General features: G+C 46.3%; 1 long non-coding RNA gene across 1 annotated transcript in view; it reads left to right on the top strand.

Moving 5' to 3' along the window:
- The window catches only part of LOC114864777 (uncharacterized), a 42,161-nt gene extending 23,787 nt beyond the window's left edge, over nt 1–18,374 (top strand). The window contains exons 2-3 of the long non-coding RNA XR_003787397.3: nt 15,422–15,538; nt 16,860–18,374. This is a non-coding gene — a long non-coding RNA (uncharacterized LOC114864777). The remainder of the gene's footprint in view (nt 1–15,421; nt 15,539–16,859) is intronic.
- The last annotated feature ends 317 nt before the right edge of the window (nt 18,375–18,691 follow it).

Raw genomic sequence — 18,691 nt, 5'->3', positions numbered from 1 at the left:
TTCTAGTTCATGGGAGCTGTGACAGCGAATTCAAACAAAAAAAGTAATACCTTGGAAGATGTTAAAACACCCTGTGGAGCCCAAGGGAAGCATATGATGATAATTCTCTCTGAGTCTGTCACATTGAGCAGCACCTTTCATATTACATGGTTACTGTAAACACGTCGTACTAATAGTGTGAGTGCAGCTTAGAGTTACAAAATGCACATCAATCACATCTTTGGTTCACTGAGGAGACGTTCAATCGGTTTTTAGAAATAAGCTTCAAATGTTTACAGTATATCAACATATTTGAAGTGCAAGCTTACTGAAAAACAACCCTCAGCTTATGCTCACATATTAATTTGTGGACGTTAGAATGAGAGCAAACAACTAGAAATTAAAAGTTACCCATTTATGGATCGCTGCAGTCGCCCTTAATGTGTGATATTGCCAGGTCACCAGTCGAGGAGATGAGAGCAGTCGTGGGGATTAATGGTGCTGTAGCCCCACATGCGTCAATAATGTATGACTGCATATGCCCACTGTAATGTGACTTGACAACACAACACTGTGCTCCTGCTATAGGAGATAAGTTACACACTGGAGTCCAAACCCAGCAGGTGTAGGCATCTGAAGCCATGCAGCGGGATGTAACCTGACAACACAGGGCCGTGTTGTATATATAGAGGGTGCAGAAAGCAGCAGCCAGCAGGTATGTGCCTTAAGATGTCACTCCATTCACATGAATCAACAACGGGGCGGGGTGGGGCGGGTGGCGCCGGGAGGCTGCCGAGACCTTATCATAAAAGCCAGCCAGTGGAGCAATCATGTGCCGAACAGCCTGGATCCCACCGACCGTCGCCGCGCCAACGTGTCCTCTGAGTTTAACAGGCGGTGGAATCGAACGCGCCGCCGTCGTCTCCACCCGGGCGAGTTAACCAGCGCATCGTCAACAGCTGTACCGCCGGATATTTAATTTTTTCCTGCGGGGTAATAGCAAGAGTATTATGACACCTCGCCTGAAGGTCAAGAGGCAAATATCCGCATTCAGCGCCGAGTGCATCCATGATGCGACTGTGTGTTTGCTGAATGGTAAAGGACACCGTCATAAAGGTTGTGTGTGAAACAAATTGCAATCTGTCCGTCAACTCAGGTTAAATGAAGTGCACCGCCGCTGAGAGACGCAATCTGGCGTGGGCTTTTGTCGGAGGCAAGCGGGTGCTGATTAATCGTGGCGTTTAAGACAGATCACAGGGTTGACGTGCGCAAGGTGAGGCGCCTCGCGCTCGTCATCATTTCACGAGGCCACGTTGTCACGAGTGACCTTCGGGACGAAGGAACCGGCGGGATTTTTTAAAATCCAGTTCACGCTGATTGATCCGCGCGTGGCGCCACTTCCTGCGGGCGTCAGGCCCGCGTGTTCTGCCTCCACGCGTCCGCGTAGCCCGTTGTGAATTCGTTTTCTAATCTGCATACTCACGACATGCCTCCATTTTCGTCCCAACGCGAGTATTTATTCTTCTTCTCAAAATGGGGCCGTCGTGACGCTGAGGTCAAACATGAATCAGAGAAGCTCTCTAATATAAAAATATCGCCTCCAAGCAGCCAGCAGCAGAGGCAGTCAAAGACATGGGAACGCGCCAACAGTAGTACTCACAGTATGGCTGCTGGCTCTGTGGCTGCAATATACAGGAAAATAGCAAGAATATGATATTTATAAGCATTGTACAAATGCTAAAACCAAGATATGTGATTTAAGCCACAGGTGTTTATCTCGTAGCAAAACAAGGAACGTGTTCCTCCTGTTCTCTCTGCTACTGAGCCTCTGTGTTGTCACCATGAATAAGAATATGTTCTTAGTGAACTCAGCCAGTAAATTAAGGATTACAAAAAATATCCACGGTGTTCATTTTGTTAGAGTGTGTCGTTTCACGCTAACGATGCACATGGTTCTTTTTAGCATCTCGGTCCACGCCCGCCCTCGGGTCCGCCGGCGGCGCGTCGGTGAAGGGCACCGGCGCATTGTTTGGGTTTGAGCGCCGACGGAAACCTTGGCTTTGCGTTGGCACGCGCGCGCCCCCCGCACCTGCGCTTCGTCAGGCTGCAAAGCGCGCCCCCGCCGTGACTCGAGACGGCCCGTGCATGCTGATCCGGCCGCGCGGGCCAGTCAGGGAGCGTAGGCCCCGCCCCCCTCTGCGTCACCGCGGCGACACCGGGGCCGCTTCCTCCCCTCCGCTGTGCGTGCGAGCCGCCGAGGCGCGCGCGCTTACGTGCGCGAGAGGTCTCACTGTGCTTTTACTTTGTAGCCGTGGGTTTATGTGTGCGTCTCAAAGGACTGGGCAGAGGGCGCGTGAGGGGAATGCAAAATTCATTAGCGGCAGGCCCTTGCGAGCACGTAGAGAGTATAGGAAATGTCAAAAGGGAGGCTGCTTTTTATGTTGCATTTCCAGGCATTTATGGAGAGTGCTGACATAAAAGCGTGTGTCATTATTATGCTTTCAAAAAACAAAGTTCACATTCATCACGATGAAATGTGTTCCGCTCCGAAGAAGCTCTCACGCCTGTTATCCCGCGTCTGGTGACACTTTACTGAAAAATATTTACACCCTGTAAATATTTGATGGCCAAACAAGACGCAGTGGCAAGACTCTGGATCACAATGCACCTTCGCTTTATTTCTTACGAAATCAATCTGAATGCGGGGTGAGAAAGATGAATTTAACCCCCCCCCCCCCGCTATTAATCTTGAGCCCAATGGGAAGATTAATTACACTGTAATAACGGCTCGTGGCACGGAGATGTGTGTCTTTCTTCACGAAAGCTGCATTTACATTAAATGTGCGCGCGGGTGGGACGTGCTCATCTGCCGGCTGGGCTGGAGGTGCAGGGCGGGTTCAGGTCTGCGGAGGTTGGAAAAAAAAACCCAGAGCAGGGCAACGGCCGCTCGCTTGTTTACAAAGCGCGGCGCAAAAGCCTCGTGCAAGCAGAGGATTTCACTGTTTGGTGAGAGGAAAGACAAATTTGTCCCGTGGCAGCGTAGATAAAAGGTTTATTGGTGTGAGAGTTGAAAGGGCTCAGGAAAAGTGTTTAGTCACCTCTTTCACAGTAAATGCGCTGTGTGATTATGGAGGCAGGGCTCCTAATTGCATTGTTTATATGTATATTGTTTATGTACTGTATTACACTATACTTGTACATGTAAGTCGTGCTCTATCGTTACAGTGGCTACTGCGAATCAGAGCCGCAGCCACTGTTCTCGCTTTATTTATTTATCTGCACTCACGCAATCCGCTCATCTCCACTCAGCGCAATTAAGATGTCGTATTAAATAAGCAGATGCCTCCTTGAGAGATGACACCGAGGCAGGGGAATATTTAGGGAGGAGATTTCTTATACCCTTGGAGCGGAGCAATTCACTTGACCTTCAGTTGGGTTTTTTTTTTTTTTTTGAAGGGAATCTCATTCAGCCATGTAAGAAGAAATGGCTTGTGTTAATGCAGAGGTATGCGGCTTGAATACAGAGGAGACTCCAAATATGTTTGGCTACCGGCGTCTCCGCTAATAATGAAGGCCTGCCCGTTGCTCCTCCAGGAGGAGATAAATGGAGGCTGTCTGTTTGTATGTCCAGCGCTCCAGTCCTACATACAGCTCCCTCTCTGTCGAACGCCCCCCCCCCTCTCTCTCTCTTTATCTCTCCCTCCTCTGCCTTTCTTTCAAGCATATTTTCCTGCTTGCTCCTGCACAAACACGCTCACACACAGCCCTGGAAAAAAAAAGGGAGGGGGGGGGGTGTGGGGGGGGGGGGGGGGGTTAAATGCATGAGTAAAGTTTTAATAAGGGAGAGAGGTAATTTGAAAAGTCTTTGGAGGTGTTTGGAAATTTATCAATAACAACCAGCTGGGATTTCATGCATGAGAGCATTCAGTGTAATTGCCTGCACATCCCTGATAGAGGTTCCTCTTCAATAACAAAAATATGCTCTTTAATACAAAAAAAAGAGTGACACTACTTACTGACTATTTCGCTCCAGCTTTGTCTATGAAGGTTCATATGATGGGTGAGCGCTTGTTGTTGTTTTCTGACCACTAATAAAGGCAGCCTTGTAATTTATTTCATCTTGCTTCCCTCCGCTTTGTGCCAACTTCTGCCGCTTGCGGTTTTATTCATGCAAAAAAAAAAAAAAAAAAACGCAGATCCATAATTTTCTCAGATTGCTGTACTTCAAAGGCGCTCATTTGCATCCGGCAGCACAAATTTAAAGCCGCTTTTTGAAACAATAGCATTCCTGTGTAACTCATTCCCTCTCAGAGGCCGAGCCAGCTCCAGTACAGAGGAGCGGCGCGTTTTGTAGCGGCATCACAGGTTATTGGTAATTGCATTAGTTTACAACGGAAGATGCGCTGATGCAAACTGCAACCTGTCCTTTGTACCATTAGCGCGACATGGATTAATTATCTTATCTACCGTGTAGCACAGACTGGATGCTGCCTGTGAAGATCTGGAAGTAGCTGATGATAAAGATTAAAAGCAAATGAGTTTGTACTGCGTAAACATGACTGGAGCGCGTAAAGCATCAATACTGTCCCTGACCACAGGAATCAAACGTGGCAGAGATGGATGATGAAAGTTTTCAATAATAAGAAACCTAATCTGCTCTCCCTGGCAGTTCATATTTCACTGAAAGGCTGCCATTGTTATCAACCTGATCAATGAAATAACTCATGAACCGTAAAATAAAACAAAAACAAGCTCCAGCATTAGACTGAGTGCTCACCCAGAGCTTCTTTCTGCTTTTAAAGAATAAGCTGTAGAGCACTTTGGTGACATCATACAGTATCCTGTCCCCGGTTGGAGAAGCCTCTGGGTTTTATTCAGCAAAGTCACTCGTACGACTCAGCGCAAGTGGTTCTTGAAATTCATATTGATCTGTGCTTTCTTTCATATAGTTTCGTGTCAAAGCAGCTGCAGAAAGTTTCGCCCGCAACCCTCATCGACGGCATAAAAGCCGGGCTCGGCTCCTCTCGCCACCGCAAAACAGTATGAGAATTCTCTCGCCCAAATTACACATAAATGATAAGGTCACGGTCAATAGCGGCGTAATCATCCAAACCGGAGATTGGGTGTGTGTTTCTCCGGCTGTCGGGACAGAATCATGCAGAGGGAAGCAAGTGCTCTCCGCTGTGCAGGGAATAAGCTTAGGGCCTCGTAGTGTATTACAGAGGGAATAGCCCACACCGCCGCCCCTGCTATCAAAATTGCTTGGGAGGGGATTGCTGCAGGAGGTTGTGTCTGTCTCTGTGTCCCGGTTCTATATTTTGTTCTGTGCCCAAGGTGCTTCACTGATCTCAGGCCAAAAGCTGTGTGAAAAATTCTGCCAACTCATAGAGGATGATAGCTGGAGGAAAAGGGAATTCAACAATCCACCACAGAGCACTGGTGAGAGAGAGAGAGGGGGGGGGGTGAAAAATGAACTGGAAAATGAGGACAGAACTCCAGTCTCTTATCTCCTCTTGTCATGATGTTCCCAGAGATAAGTAGCGCGTAAGTATGTTGTCAGGTCCCCTGGAACACATTACTGACAGCACCACAACTTCTGGGGAGGTCTAGCGGTGCTGCCGCCGCCGCTGCTTCACTAGCCCTTTGATCCGGTGCACTTTGAGCCGCTCGCTCACCGAGACAGAAACTCCTCGACCAAGCTTTTTGGACGCTGAGGTGCTGGAGAGCCCCGGCGGTCGGAGGAGCCGTCCGCCAACCCGAAGGTCGCGCAGCGCGCCCGGCCCCTCGCGTCGGCCATTATGCATCCATCGGTGGGCACGTGTGCTCGGGACGCCTGGATGCGTCTTTGCCCACTCAGCGTAACCCGGCAGCAGCGGAGTCACCGCTCCCGAGATGCGAATAGTGGAAATGTGGGTTTCTTAATTAATTCGTGAATGGATTTGTTGGTGAAGGGGCTTTCCAATAATCATTAAGTTCCCGCTGCGTGAGGGATTTGGCCACAGTTGCGTTTTCAGTTTATTTTTTTTGCCTCCCGCTGAACTTTGCCGTGACCTTGTTTCCCTGCGCGGCTTCCTTAATATGCACAGCTGTGCGGGGGGAAGCCACGCACCCGGAGCTGGGCTTAAAGGTCCCGTGAGAGCGGGCGGCTTTTATTCCGCCCGCTGCAGAGGCTCGGGCCCAACGTGAAATCACGTCAAAGCGAATGTTATCGTCGACGGCTCCGGTCGTGAGCACAATGTTCCATTTGTGCGGCGTGACAGCCGCCCCGTCTGCAGTCAACAGAGACTGAAAGGCATTTCCTCCCGTGCGATACTCGCCTACACGGCGAACCTGCCATCGCTTACAAGGAATCAGCGGCGCCGGCGCGGGAGTGGAGCTCGTTATCGGGCGGTTCGTCTCCGCGGAGCCGAGCTCTCCTCAGCAAACAGGAGCGCGGATCACGCCGTTTGCTTTCCCACGCGCCATCGTGTTTGACATGTGTACGGCACAGCTGCGCTTCATCCACGCGCGGCGGCGAGACTGTAACGCTGGCGACGCCGCGTCTGTTGATGTAGTCGCAGCTACAGCCTGGATTTTTCATTTTTTTTCCCCCAAAAAAGGAATTCTTTCAGATAATAAAAGAGAACCAGCCCAGGAACCAGAATCCCATTCTGGCTGATAGGACAGGTACCGTACAGTAGGAGATACTGGGGTCTTGGCTGTGATTTGGGAGGTTGAGTAGAAACCATGCTTTCAAGTGTTTTAACCCCTGAGAACACCGTTGCTTAGCAACAGACAACACACGTCTGAATCACCTCTTTTTCTTTTTTTTTTTTTAAATTTTAGTGGTGAATGACTTTGCTTTTTCCAAATCCTGCAGATGAAGAGAGAATAAACAAGCTTCTGTTCAGAACGTCACAACGTACTGTATGAAGTTTTTAACGTCTGCCAGTGCTTCAAGACATTATTTTAAAGTTCACGCAGTCATTAGCTTCTGTAAAGGCGGACGGGACGAGGCGTGAGCCAGACGTGTTCTACTGCATCCGTTTGCATTGTCTGATGTGTAATTAAAGCTTTTTGCACAGTGTTGGTAAATAGTATATTTCCTGTTGGGCTGAAGGAACACAACGCTCGTGGTCCTTTCAAGTTTTAGTTCCTTCATTTTAGCTCCAATAAAAAGGCAATGCGAAGATTTATGCCGAGCCGACCTTGATCAGCAGGCCATTAAGCAGGAAGCAGCATCAGAAGCGTATTGATCAACAAAAAGCTAAGGCATATGTCCCTGGCTCTGAAGTCGGAGCACCTTTTAAGATTCGTCCTCCGTTTCATTAAGACATATATAAAGGAGTCCTAATTTATTTTGGAGGGCTAACACAAGTGAGGTCAAGCCTGCGCAGCCATTAGCGTGTATCAATGCTGCAATTTGGCCATTAGTGCAGAAAGGATGAGACTTGGTTGAAGCATTGAATGGATCCGCTTTTTTAATTTCATTATCTCGGGCCGTAGCGTTTTGTTTTCATCATTTATTACTTTCTGCAGACGAACTGAAAGTGCTTTACCTTATGTAGAAATGACAATAATAACAAATCATAACCAATTAACAGCAAGCACAGACACACACACACACACGTTTACCAGCTGCAGTGTTTAGTGAATATATTCCCCATGTTAGGTGGGCTGACAGCTTGTTAGGGCTCACATTATGTATAAATCAGGTTTCGCCTGTTACAGTATCTGAACTGTTGCTCATTACATACAGTTCGGCAGCGTTTCCTGCAGACATGCGGCATAATTGACCATTGTGTAACCGGTTCTGGTATAAATCAGCCAGCTTATCTTTGAAGCAAATTGCCGGGGAACAAGTTATGTGTTATTAATGATGACCAACTCCTTGGGTCTACTTTATGTGTTGTAGTTTGGCCCGGTCAAATTTACGAGGACTCGGAGTCTAAACATTGTTCAGAAGCTCCATTAGAGTCCGAATACAAAGTCCATAGTTCAGCAAGTCATTACATCTCTGTGAGCGGATAATTTCGGTTGTCCTATATATTACATGTTGACGGGACACTTTCTGGACAAATTCATCAACACTGAAGCATCAGCGGCTGGATTCTCATCTCATTTTGAACCCAAGCCAGGACAATCAAATAGCTGCCTGCAATATCCAGCCACGCTGAATAATGGTCTGTCCTACCAGGGGGCTGCATGTCTGCCTTTGCACAATCACCTTCGCTTGGCATGTATTTGCCAGTATGTTTTCCCCTGATTAGAAATTTTGACGCACATCAACATGTGGCTGGATGTACAGTAGGAGGAGGGGGGCTTTAGTAGGATTCCCCCAGAGGAAAACTTCCCTCTCACATTCTTTCCCAAAACAAGTAGTGGAGGTATTTGAAATACAGGACAGACAGGGTAATACATCAGCCCCTGATCAAAGCATTCTGCGGGCGTCAGCACTATCAGGCAGTATTTCTCCGAGATGATAGAGAAGGAGAGTGAAACCTTTTGAAAACAAATTTGTCACAGGGGATTATTTTTATCTTTATGATGACCTTGCAGTAAAAGAAACAAGCAGCAAAACATCATATTAGTGAACCTTTCAACTCCTTCCCACCGCTTGGGTTGCTGCCACGGAGCAGATGATACATTCTGATTCGCCGGACCCCCCCCCGGCTCATGAATCCAGACAGATGAAAAATATATATACTGTATGTTTCAAAACGGGTGAAATTAAAGCAGGGGTGGGTTTTAATGTAGTAAGGTTTTCCTGTCAAAGTATTAACTACACAGCTCATGTTTACTTGCAGGATGTTTGACCTATTTTAGTCCCAGCTACAGGACAGATGATGCGTTTTTATTCTAACAAACGTCAAGCGTCTGTGTAAGTAACGCTTGTATTTTTTTTTTACACTGAGCCAGTTTGGGAGACAAACCATGAAGCGAAATGAGATTTATTCCCACCTCTACCGCCGAGTATTCCCTGTTGCACCGCAGCCTGATGGATTTGACTTTGGCCAACAGTCTGAGTGTGATTTACGATCAAACAGCACCTAAACCTGCGATTTATTATCCATTACCGCTGTCCGTCAGGCAACATTACATTACGCTCCACTTTTCATCTGGGTTTGCCGAGCAGCGGTCGCTAAGTCCAGTTTAACGCATGCAAAACATTAACCCCTTTCACGCAGCCCAATCAGAAGTGGGTTTATAGCCGGTCCTGCTGCTCCACGGCTACCGGCCCGGTGGAGGTGGCGGCGTAGATGAACGGCGGTGCCTTCAAGGTGGCGCGTGTGATTTAGCAAAGCTAAAGAAGCAGGACTTCTGAATAAAACGACTCCTGACTGACACTGATGTGTCTGTGTAGCTCGTCTCGCTCCGTCTTGTGATCATTTTTCCCTTTCTGTCTCCATTGAAAGGTCGTCCAATGCCTTTGGACATATTGCTGTATTAATAATCCCTCCTTCCCTTTTTCCCTGAATGTACTTGGTTATAGTATAGCATAGCACTGTGCCATGGGGAAAAAAACTTTGTGGGTCGCAAATTCTATGCTTTAAATCTCGCTTTCATGTTGCCTCTGTGGCGAATAGCTTTGTTTCCCGACTCTGTAAGTTCAGAGTTCACTACAAAGTATTTACCCTGTATTATCCTCTACCGCGGGTTTTTGACAGCAAAAAAACAATTTCTTCATCCAGAAATTGGCAAGTTATTTTTATTTCCCTCCAAAGCTCTATGCAGTCCTGCTGTTCCTTGAACCAAGAATCACTAAATATAGAACGCTGCCGCATAGAATTGCAATTGAGGCGATTTTTCATGCCTTTGTTTGTTGCGCCCGAACTTCCGCGGGCTTCACCCTTTCAATCGCGAAGCGCGGCTCAGAGTCACAACTGGCAAATTGAAAAGGTCACGGCGAAAAATGCGAAAGGGAAGCGTCCGCGGGAACTTCTCCGCGCCGTGTATTATTCATGTGTCCATTGGCAGCCATATGGGCCATATGCTCCCAACATTTGTAGCCGCCTGCTCTGCCACATCTGGTGGTGGGATTGGGTCACATCACATCGACTAAAACATCACAAGGCGCAGATAAAAAGGCACGATCTGTGCTCAGTTAGGCTAAAAATAGCCCCTTTCTGTTTCCCACTCTCGTTTGAAATCACGTTTTTAATTGTCCCGGAACTATTGATGAATGTCATTTAAACACACTGGTAAAAGTTTTGTCAGGTGAAACTTTTTTTTTTATTTTGAATATCACAGAACTGTTATTTGCTAACTCTAATCTCTCGGTGTAACAAATGAAAATAGTCTTCCTTAGAGCACACCTTCCTTGGCTCATCCCTTTGTTCTCACTCAGCATTTAATGGCTCCATCGTGCTTCTTACATTGCATGTTGTTAGGCTGATCAGACGTTTAAACGGGTATGGGCAGACAGTCTGATTGTCCAATTACCGCTGTGTTTGGATATAGCTGCTCTATAGCGATCGCGCCGGCAGATTAATATACGATGAGCTGCTTCTCCTGTCAGGGGTCGCGGGCATGCGGGAGCCGATCCCAGTTACCTCCAGACAGGTCACCAGTGAGTGTCACACGCCTGACGCCGCTCAAGCTCACATTCACAGCTCAAGGCTCAGCAACGGGGAGAATGAAATCAGTTATGAACTTATGAACATGTCTGCAGCGATGCTTCAAGCTGAGTGAAGCTGCTGGAGGTTTATGTTGAGTTCATGTCCTCCACATGTTCGCCGGCTCCGATGATCGTTTTGCTGCCTCAATGTCACAAAAGATGGGAGTCGAGAAAGGTCTTTCCAGCTCCACCGAGTGCCTGACAGCAGCCTGTGTGTTGCATCAGTCGTCATAGAGTTTGTTTTCACATATATATTTAGTTTGAGGATTTTGTTGACACGGAGGGAAAGAGAAAACAGCAGAGTCTATATTTGAAGGAGCTACAGTAGCAGCCTCTCAGTAAACTGTTCTCAGCGCGGGTTGATTTACAGACGCCGCGGCTCATTAATTCAAAGCTGTTCGTGGCGCAGACTCCACCGGCGGCTTTCAGGTGAATGTCAGACGCCGGCGCACTTTGTTCGGCCCAACTAAAAGCGTTTGCCACGACGACCCGCAGCCCAGCGGTCGGGGAGGACTGGCGGAAAAGGAGGGCGAGAGTCTAGTGTTTCACGTCTCATGGGAAACCTTTGGAAAAGACGAGGGGAGCAGATGTTGAGGAGGAGCCCTTCTATTCTCGGCCCGTTTGGTCATTAGCAGATATTCCGTGCGAGCGGAGAAGTGGCATTGGATCAACGTTTTCACAAGGCAGAAATTGTGATCCACCGCTGCGGAAGGAAATAAAGCGTGGCTGCTCTCTGCCAAGGCTGTGGGACTTCTGAGTATCTGTTTTTGCCTGTGATCAAACATGCATGACAGCTCCCCTTCAAAGCCAAGACAATATGGGAGTGCGGCATGTGAACAGTGCATCCAGAAGGAACACGCACCCTCACGCAATAAGGTTGACAGCCGGGCTTCTTTCATCCACATACAAAGGTGCGTGCTGCACTATGAATAGTTAATAGAGGTTAGAACAACATCCAAGGTTTTATTAATCAATAATAAAATGTCAAGACGGTCCTGCAGCAGCCTCCTGGTTCCATGTAGCACCCAAGGGTTATTATTCCTCAACCATACGTCGTTCAAGGCAGCAGATACAAGCAACTGATGTTTAATGGCTCAAAGGCAAATGATGCAAAGGGTCGTTTGGCTGTGACCATCAAGCGAGCGTCCTGCAACAATCACACGCGTCATCGTCATCAACACGCGGCAGCTTTTAATTCACATGAACGTCGTTCATAACCGTTGAAGAGTGGAGACGGCGCAGCAGCTGGATTTTTGATGGATGCAAATGAGGCGGAGCAGCTTTTAAATCTCACATAATGGAGACAGACAGGAATAACAACTGTGTGTTCTTCGCCCCCCTGAGGCGACTCTCCCTCAGGCAAACCCCCCCCAAGGATTCACGAGTGTAGATTCGGATCCGGACGCGGCAACCGAGAACGAACTTGGCGCCGTGCCAGGACGACGGGGTCAGGGAGGAGGGGTCGGGGAGGAGGGGTCGGGGAGGAGGGTTCAGCCGGGGAAGATGCACAGATCCTGCAGGCACGAGGCCGCTGTAGCAGAACATTGTTCCATTCGCTGTGGCTGGGAAATAAACAATAAAAAAAAAAACACCTTGAGTAATGAACTGCATGGAGGCATCTTTGGGCCACACGCTGTCAAAGATCAATTTTTAATAAAAATTCCAGGGGCTGACATTTTTCACATGTCATCGGCACATTTCCAGAACGGGGACAAAATTGCACAGTGCTTCCTGTCGTTGTAAAACAACAAATTGTACACTTTGCTGTGCGATGATATTTTGTCTTGTTAAAAAAACTGAAAGGGAAAAAGAAAAACATAACAAAAGCACATCCAGATTTGAGACTTTCTTGGCTGAGTGTAAGCGTTTCCATCCTCTAATTTGATGCAAGCTGCAATTATGTCTGACTAATGGTGGATAGGAAGCTCCGGTATTCGCTGTTGATATTTTGCAACAGTGTTAATTTAAACTGTTGATCTATGTATTGGAACAACAGTGATTAAAACGTGTTATTAGCATAAATGCATTATTTGGATGCAGAATCAGCGCTCGTATGTGGATGGCATGCTAAGTGTCTGGTTTAGCTGAGTGTGTGTGTGTGTGTGTGTGTGTGTGTGTGTGTGTGTGTGTGTGTGTGTGTGTGTGTGTGTGTGTGTGTGTGTTTGCATGTGTGTGTGCGTGTGTGTGTTTGCATGTGTGTGTGTGCGTGTGTGTGTGTGCGTGTGTGTGTGTGTGCGTGTGTGTGTGTGTGTGTGTGTGTATGTGTGTGTGTGTGTGTGTGTCTCTGTTCAGCTGCTGTGGCGTCACGCTGTAGGAAATGGAGAACAGACTGACTTTCTGCTCGGTTCCACGCAGCGAACCTGCCTCTGTCAGACAGGCCAACTGCAGTTGTACTTTGATCATGAAAGGAGTATTAATTAGAGGAACCTTTCAAGGCTTAAGTGGGATCTACAGTCCAACTGTTTCCACAGCTTTATATCGCAACTGTACTCAGAGTCATCCAGGGAAAGGGGCAGTTGCCATGGTAAAAGGAATTGATGCGGTCGTACTTTTGTGTGTACAGTGAGACAGATTGAGCAGGCGTTAACACAGAGGGGATGTTTTCCTCCTGCAGAATGCTAAATCCTGTCTTCTTTAGTCATCTTTAATTGAAGGTGACAGACTGGACAGGAGGATCAGGGATGTTCTCTACTATATGCTCTGTGTTACCATTTAATACCATTGGCATTAAGACATTAATTTGGCATAAGCAGTGCATGGTGCAGACTTTGAGATTCTGTACAAGCGTATTGCTCATTTCTTCATTTTACAGTTAAGACATAAATACTCTTTATGACGATATTAAGAACAAGAACAAATTAGAACTGGCAGGCAAATATTCTGCAGTTATTTTATTTCTACGTCTGATTTAATTTCTCACTATATTAAGATTATATTAAACCTCTTGTTGAATTTGGTCATTTAGTTGCTTTATTTTATCTAAATCTAATACATTACCATCAGTTACAATAACAAAAACTTTGTATAGTCAAAGTTTAACTTTAAAGATCATCCAAACAAAAATATACTTTTAGCAACATCAGTTTCTGAAAAATGCCACTTCATTTAACAAATTTCATTAAAATGTTTCCTGCTTTAACAGATAAACTGTTCCTTTTCATTTTACAGATTAGGAAGTGCCATTATTATCAGTTTAATTATTCTCTGCCATTGGAGGCTTTTAATGAATAAAATGTCTCCAAACTGCAGTAGCAATGATTCACTCTTCTTTAATGACGGCTAAATCTCCCCACTGAGAACCCTTTTTCCGTGCCAGTATCGCAGACACATAAAATCTACAAGAAATGGGTTTGAACTTTAAATGCTTCAAAAAATGCTGTCGTGAGTTTAATCGTGGGCTATTTTTATTTTTTTTTCACCAATCAGGTAGTGATTTTGAAAAGCACAAAACGCATTAATCAGATTAAGAGTTGAGACTATTTTAATTTATGAGTAATTAAAAACAAAATGTTCTGTCCAATAAATACAATGTTTACAGCTCCTGTCCTATTCATCATCATCCTTTTGATGATGTTGATGTTGTTTTTTATTAACTTATTACATATTGTAGCTGTAAAATAACCCAGCATAATGATACGCCTACCTCCTTGTGTGGAGACGTATCCTTTACGTCTCCAATGTGCAACCTTTACCTTGAGGCTACAAAGTGTGTTGCCAGCCCTTTATTTGTCCCCTCGGGTGTGCAGGTTAGGCTAGCAATTGTCAGTCAATTTGATTGGCTGTCAGGACGACGCTGAGCCTGAGGCTGCTGTAACATAAAACCGCCGCGCCGACTGAAGACGCGGACAAGGGAAGGAAATTTGAAAATAAAGAAAAATGGTCGCCACCAACTCGGAGGTGAACAGAGTAAAACTGTAGCCTGATAAAAAAGGAATACGTTTACATGTAGCTTGTGTATTCAGAATTAGACCTCCCAACAACAACTCTCCAGCAGAGCTCAGTTCATTGCAAATTAGGAAACGGGCGGCCAAATGCATGTTTAAAAATCACTGGCTTCACTGAGGAGACACGTTTGATGCCACCGAGCTGTGATGCACACACTGCACAGGCTATAGCTCCAGACACACACTGCTGATTACAGTATAATTTATAGAAAGCCACTTATTTCTCACTGCAACACACATGCATCAGCTGAAAACAGCTGCTCCGGTCAATATTGCCAATAGCCAAGTAACGGATACTACCCTGGTGAGATGGTTTTTGGCCTAAGCTGTGCTTTCCCTCCTCCTAATTGCTTTAGTTAAGCTAATTCGCTGTGTGTGTCTGTTTAGTCCTTTTCCTGTGACTCTCCAAGCCGAACGCCCTCACCTGCAGCCGCTACATCTGTGTTAATGAGTAACTTGGATGCGCTGCAAATCTGCTGCAAACCATCACAGTTTGGCTTTGATGACTGTAAAGTTTGTGACGAACCGGAGCAGCATTAACCTCATCCTGCTAAAACAAGCTGTGCAAAACAGGCTGCACTTCTCGTGTGACTCTCAGATCTGAATAAGACTTTTATGACCGATTATCTGACTCATCTGACCGTCTGCAGCATGTTTAGCATCAGCGTGTGAACTTTACTTGAAAGGCACAAGGGAGACTCTACAGCTTCAGGGTTTCATTTCCTCCATCACCAATGGACGGACGTGGTGTTGAGGATTCATGTACAGTATAATCACTTAGTTACTGCCTATCTTGCGATCACAGCTTTGATGCTGACCCATTTTGATGGACAGCACGTTGACTCAATACAGGGAAACACGGTTTCATCAGTAGTTCTCAGTCTCGTCTGTCTTTTCTCAGGTACAGGAGTTCAGCAGAAATATTAAGACATGGACGGCGGTGTTTGCTGTGTTGCTCCTCAGCTCATTTGTCTCCAACAGGCTCCATCAGATCAACTGACAGCTGCTGCCTTTCCAGGTACGGAAACATTCAGAGTCACTCACACGTTGGTGCCAAACGGAGGTCGCTGACGTCAAGCCCGCGATGTTAAGGTCACTTGACAGTCATGTGAGGATTGTCAGAGTAACATGAACTGAAGTGTAAATTGGTGCAAAAGTGCCTTCGAAGGCCTGTCAGCATGACATTGTAACCGGCTGAACAAATGGCTCCTGGTCCCCAGCTGGTAAAAACTGGCACTGGAAAAAAGAGGCTTTTAAACCTGGTCAGTGGTCTGAAGCCTGTTTAGCACCGTTGGACCTTTACTGTCTCTTGGCCCCTTTAAAGTTTACACACGGTCATGTATGTAAACACAGGCAGGAGCGATGCATTTCTCAGCCCTGCGCGGCTGAATGTCGACTTAGCCTTTAAACAGACGTGACCATGAAAAAACGCACAAAAACCCACAGAAGCTCAAAAACAGCCACACATTCGTAGAAATATGAGTTGAATGGTCTACATTTGTAGCAATTTATTGAAACTTGGTTTGATTGTGAAAATGTTACCCGGACAATCATAAAAGTTGTTAGCCAACTTTAATTCCCCACAATCCTGCTCTTTAAACTATTTATACATTTTAATTATCAGCTATTGATAAATAGATCATCATGATACTGACTATAGTGTCTATTTTTAAAACTATGCAAAACTATAAACCAAAAGCTCCTTTTCATTATTACTGGATGTCAACACTTGTTTCGTTACCTAGCTACTTCACTAACACTAAGCTGCTGTAGCAAACTATACAAATGCAGCATTTTACACATCTTTATGGCTGCAAAGCGTAACCGAGACACACAAACTTGAACACCTACACACATGCTCACAGGTTTTTCTTCCCCTGGGACGTGGCTTTACTGCAGAAAGTGGTCTAACTGGGGGGCACAGACACCAGCACGAGCAAAAGGAAATGAATTCATTGATAAACACTCCACTGATATATATACAGTATATTTTTGCTGGAGCTGAATTGTTATTATCAGATGTATTTTTTTAACAAATAAAAAAAGCAAGAGGGAAAAAAAGAACCCATAGAGATGCGGCGTGGGTGTTGCAAACATTGCCTGAAGGTCGAGATGATGTTCTCTGATGATAAGAGCCCGAAAAAAAACCTGTATAGTGTTAATACAGTAAGTGGAATTTTGAGCCTTTAAACTTCAAATTCACTCAAACTCAGTGGGGACAAGCGCTCGCTGCGCAAACTGAACGTGCGCCACCAACTGCAGCGAGCGAACGTGACTCTGTGCCCGTTCACATTTTCAGAACGCAGCTTCACGCCGATGCGCCCTATTGTTGTTTACAGTGCTTTTTCAGTCACTACGGGCGATTTGGAGCCACACCTGCGGCGTCGGCGTCGCCGTGGGGCCCGGCGGCGAGTGTCCACGGGTGGGGACGTCCTACCTTTTACCTGAGACGTGAAACGCGGCGTGTAAAGGTCCGGTCCGGGCGGGGGCGGGGCTTCGGGCTCCGGGGGGCGTGGCCGTGAAGCCCCTACCTGCTGCGTTAACCCCTTCATCTCTACGACGGATGGCCTCCATCAGGTGATAACGGGAGAGTCTTCGTTCCCAGCGCAGAGGCTGCAGGACGGGAGAGACATTAACAACAAGGCGTGAAAGCGCAGAAGTCGGCACACTGGATTCACTGTACTCCACTATCTCCTCTTACTTGAGGCTTTGACGGGATGTGGGCCACTGCGGATTCCTTTGAAATGCACCGTGGCCTAGTTCAAAGATGTTACAGACCTTAGCTAAATTCCGAGCGCCACACACACCAAAAAAAAAAACTTCAGCGGAGTCTGTTCAGCCACCCATTCATTCACTGGCTGCCTCTGTTAGCCTCTTATGGGCATATGTGGAGCATTCCCACCCAGCGGCTAATCTCTAGCTCCCTGTGCTAGATTTCCTGCTTGAATGCACTGTAATGACATTTATATCATTTTGCGAGTAGCCTACTAATTTTTCCTCATAATTCCACCCACTCGCAAATATGCACAACATTATGCCGCATGCGACAGAAACATTGTGATGATTGCAGAATAAATTGTAAATTGGCCGTCGTAGCTGTTCTGTACAGTGCTTGGCTGCCGCTCGGCCCGGTTATCATTAATTTTCATGTGGCGTATGCTTTAAATATGAATTCTCCCACAAAGCATTTAATCAACAGCGCATGTGCCTGGAGTGCTTCTAGAGGCTGTAGAGGTGTTAAATGAATCACGGGTTGCAGCCGGTCCTCTGGTCCAGAGGCTCGCAAGGTCGCGTCTGTCTGAAAGGGCAGAGGGCTAATAAACTACTCTCCCAAATTACTTTCTCCAACTGTAAGAGTAATGCGCACACATTATCAAAGGATGTCATTTTTTACAGCCCCCGGACCCGGGCGTTTCTCCCTCCTTTAATTAAGATTCGCTCAGATTCCGGTCGGACTCGGAGTTAACGCGGACGGTTAACAGCTGTCTTTTGTTTCCTGCCAACCTGCAGAGAGGATTTGACAAAGGGTCTCATTTACTACCAGACGCAGCCACATAGAAGCGCGTTTTATAGATAATCACTAGATTATTATGTGTTATTGAATTTGCTCTCGCTGCTGGGAAGAAATCGAGAGTACAAATATTATAACGTCCCCCCTGTGTGATGTGACTAAACTTTGACTAAATGTCATTACCACAGTATATTAGGGATCAGTAAAACTGCTTCCCCTTGATGCACATAAGCTTGTTTTAGCACCAGTGTCAGACTTTAATCAGTCCTAGAAATAAATAGTCTTTTCTTATATATGCTGATCCTTTTCCAAGTCCTGAATACTTTCCAGATGTTCTTTCATACCTTTTGTCTGGGAGAACTCAGCTCCTGACAGTATATTAATAAGATCCTCAAACAAACTCTCATGGCTTATGAATTCACTTTGTTCTGCCACAAATCTTCAGAGGAGTCGTCCTGATGATGTCTGTTCTGATGATGCGTGGAGCCCCAGCGCCTGACGGATGTGAGCAGATGTTTGTCTATTTATTTATGGCCAAATTACCACTAAAGTCAAATTAAATAGTCGAGTCGATCCCAAAACAAAGTATCTCCTGGTGGAGCTTTTAAGTTGGCCTTGTTTGCACTTGTAGCCATCAGTGGGGCGCGTCCTCATTTCCAT

Source organism: Betta splendens, chromosome 10, assembly GCF_900634795.4.
Source record: "Betta splendens chromosome 10, fBetSpl5.4, whole genome shotgun sequence".
Lineage (NCBI taxonomy): Eukaryota > Metazoa > Chordata > Actinopteri > Anabantiformes > Osphronemidae > Betta > Betta splendens.
The sequence above is the reverse complement of the archived record's forward strand: the minus strand, read 5'-3'. Positions and strand labels throughout refer to the sequence as shown.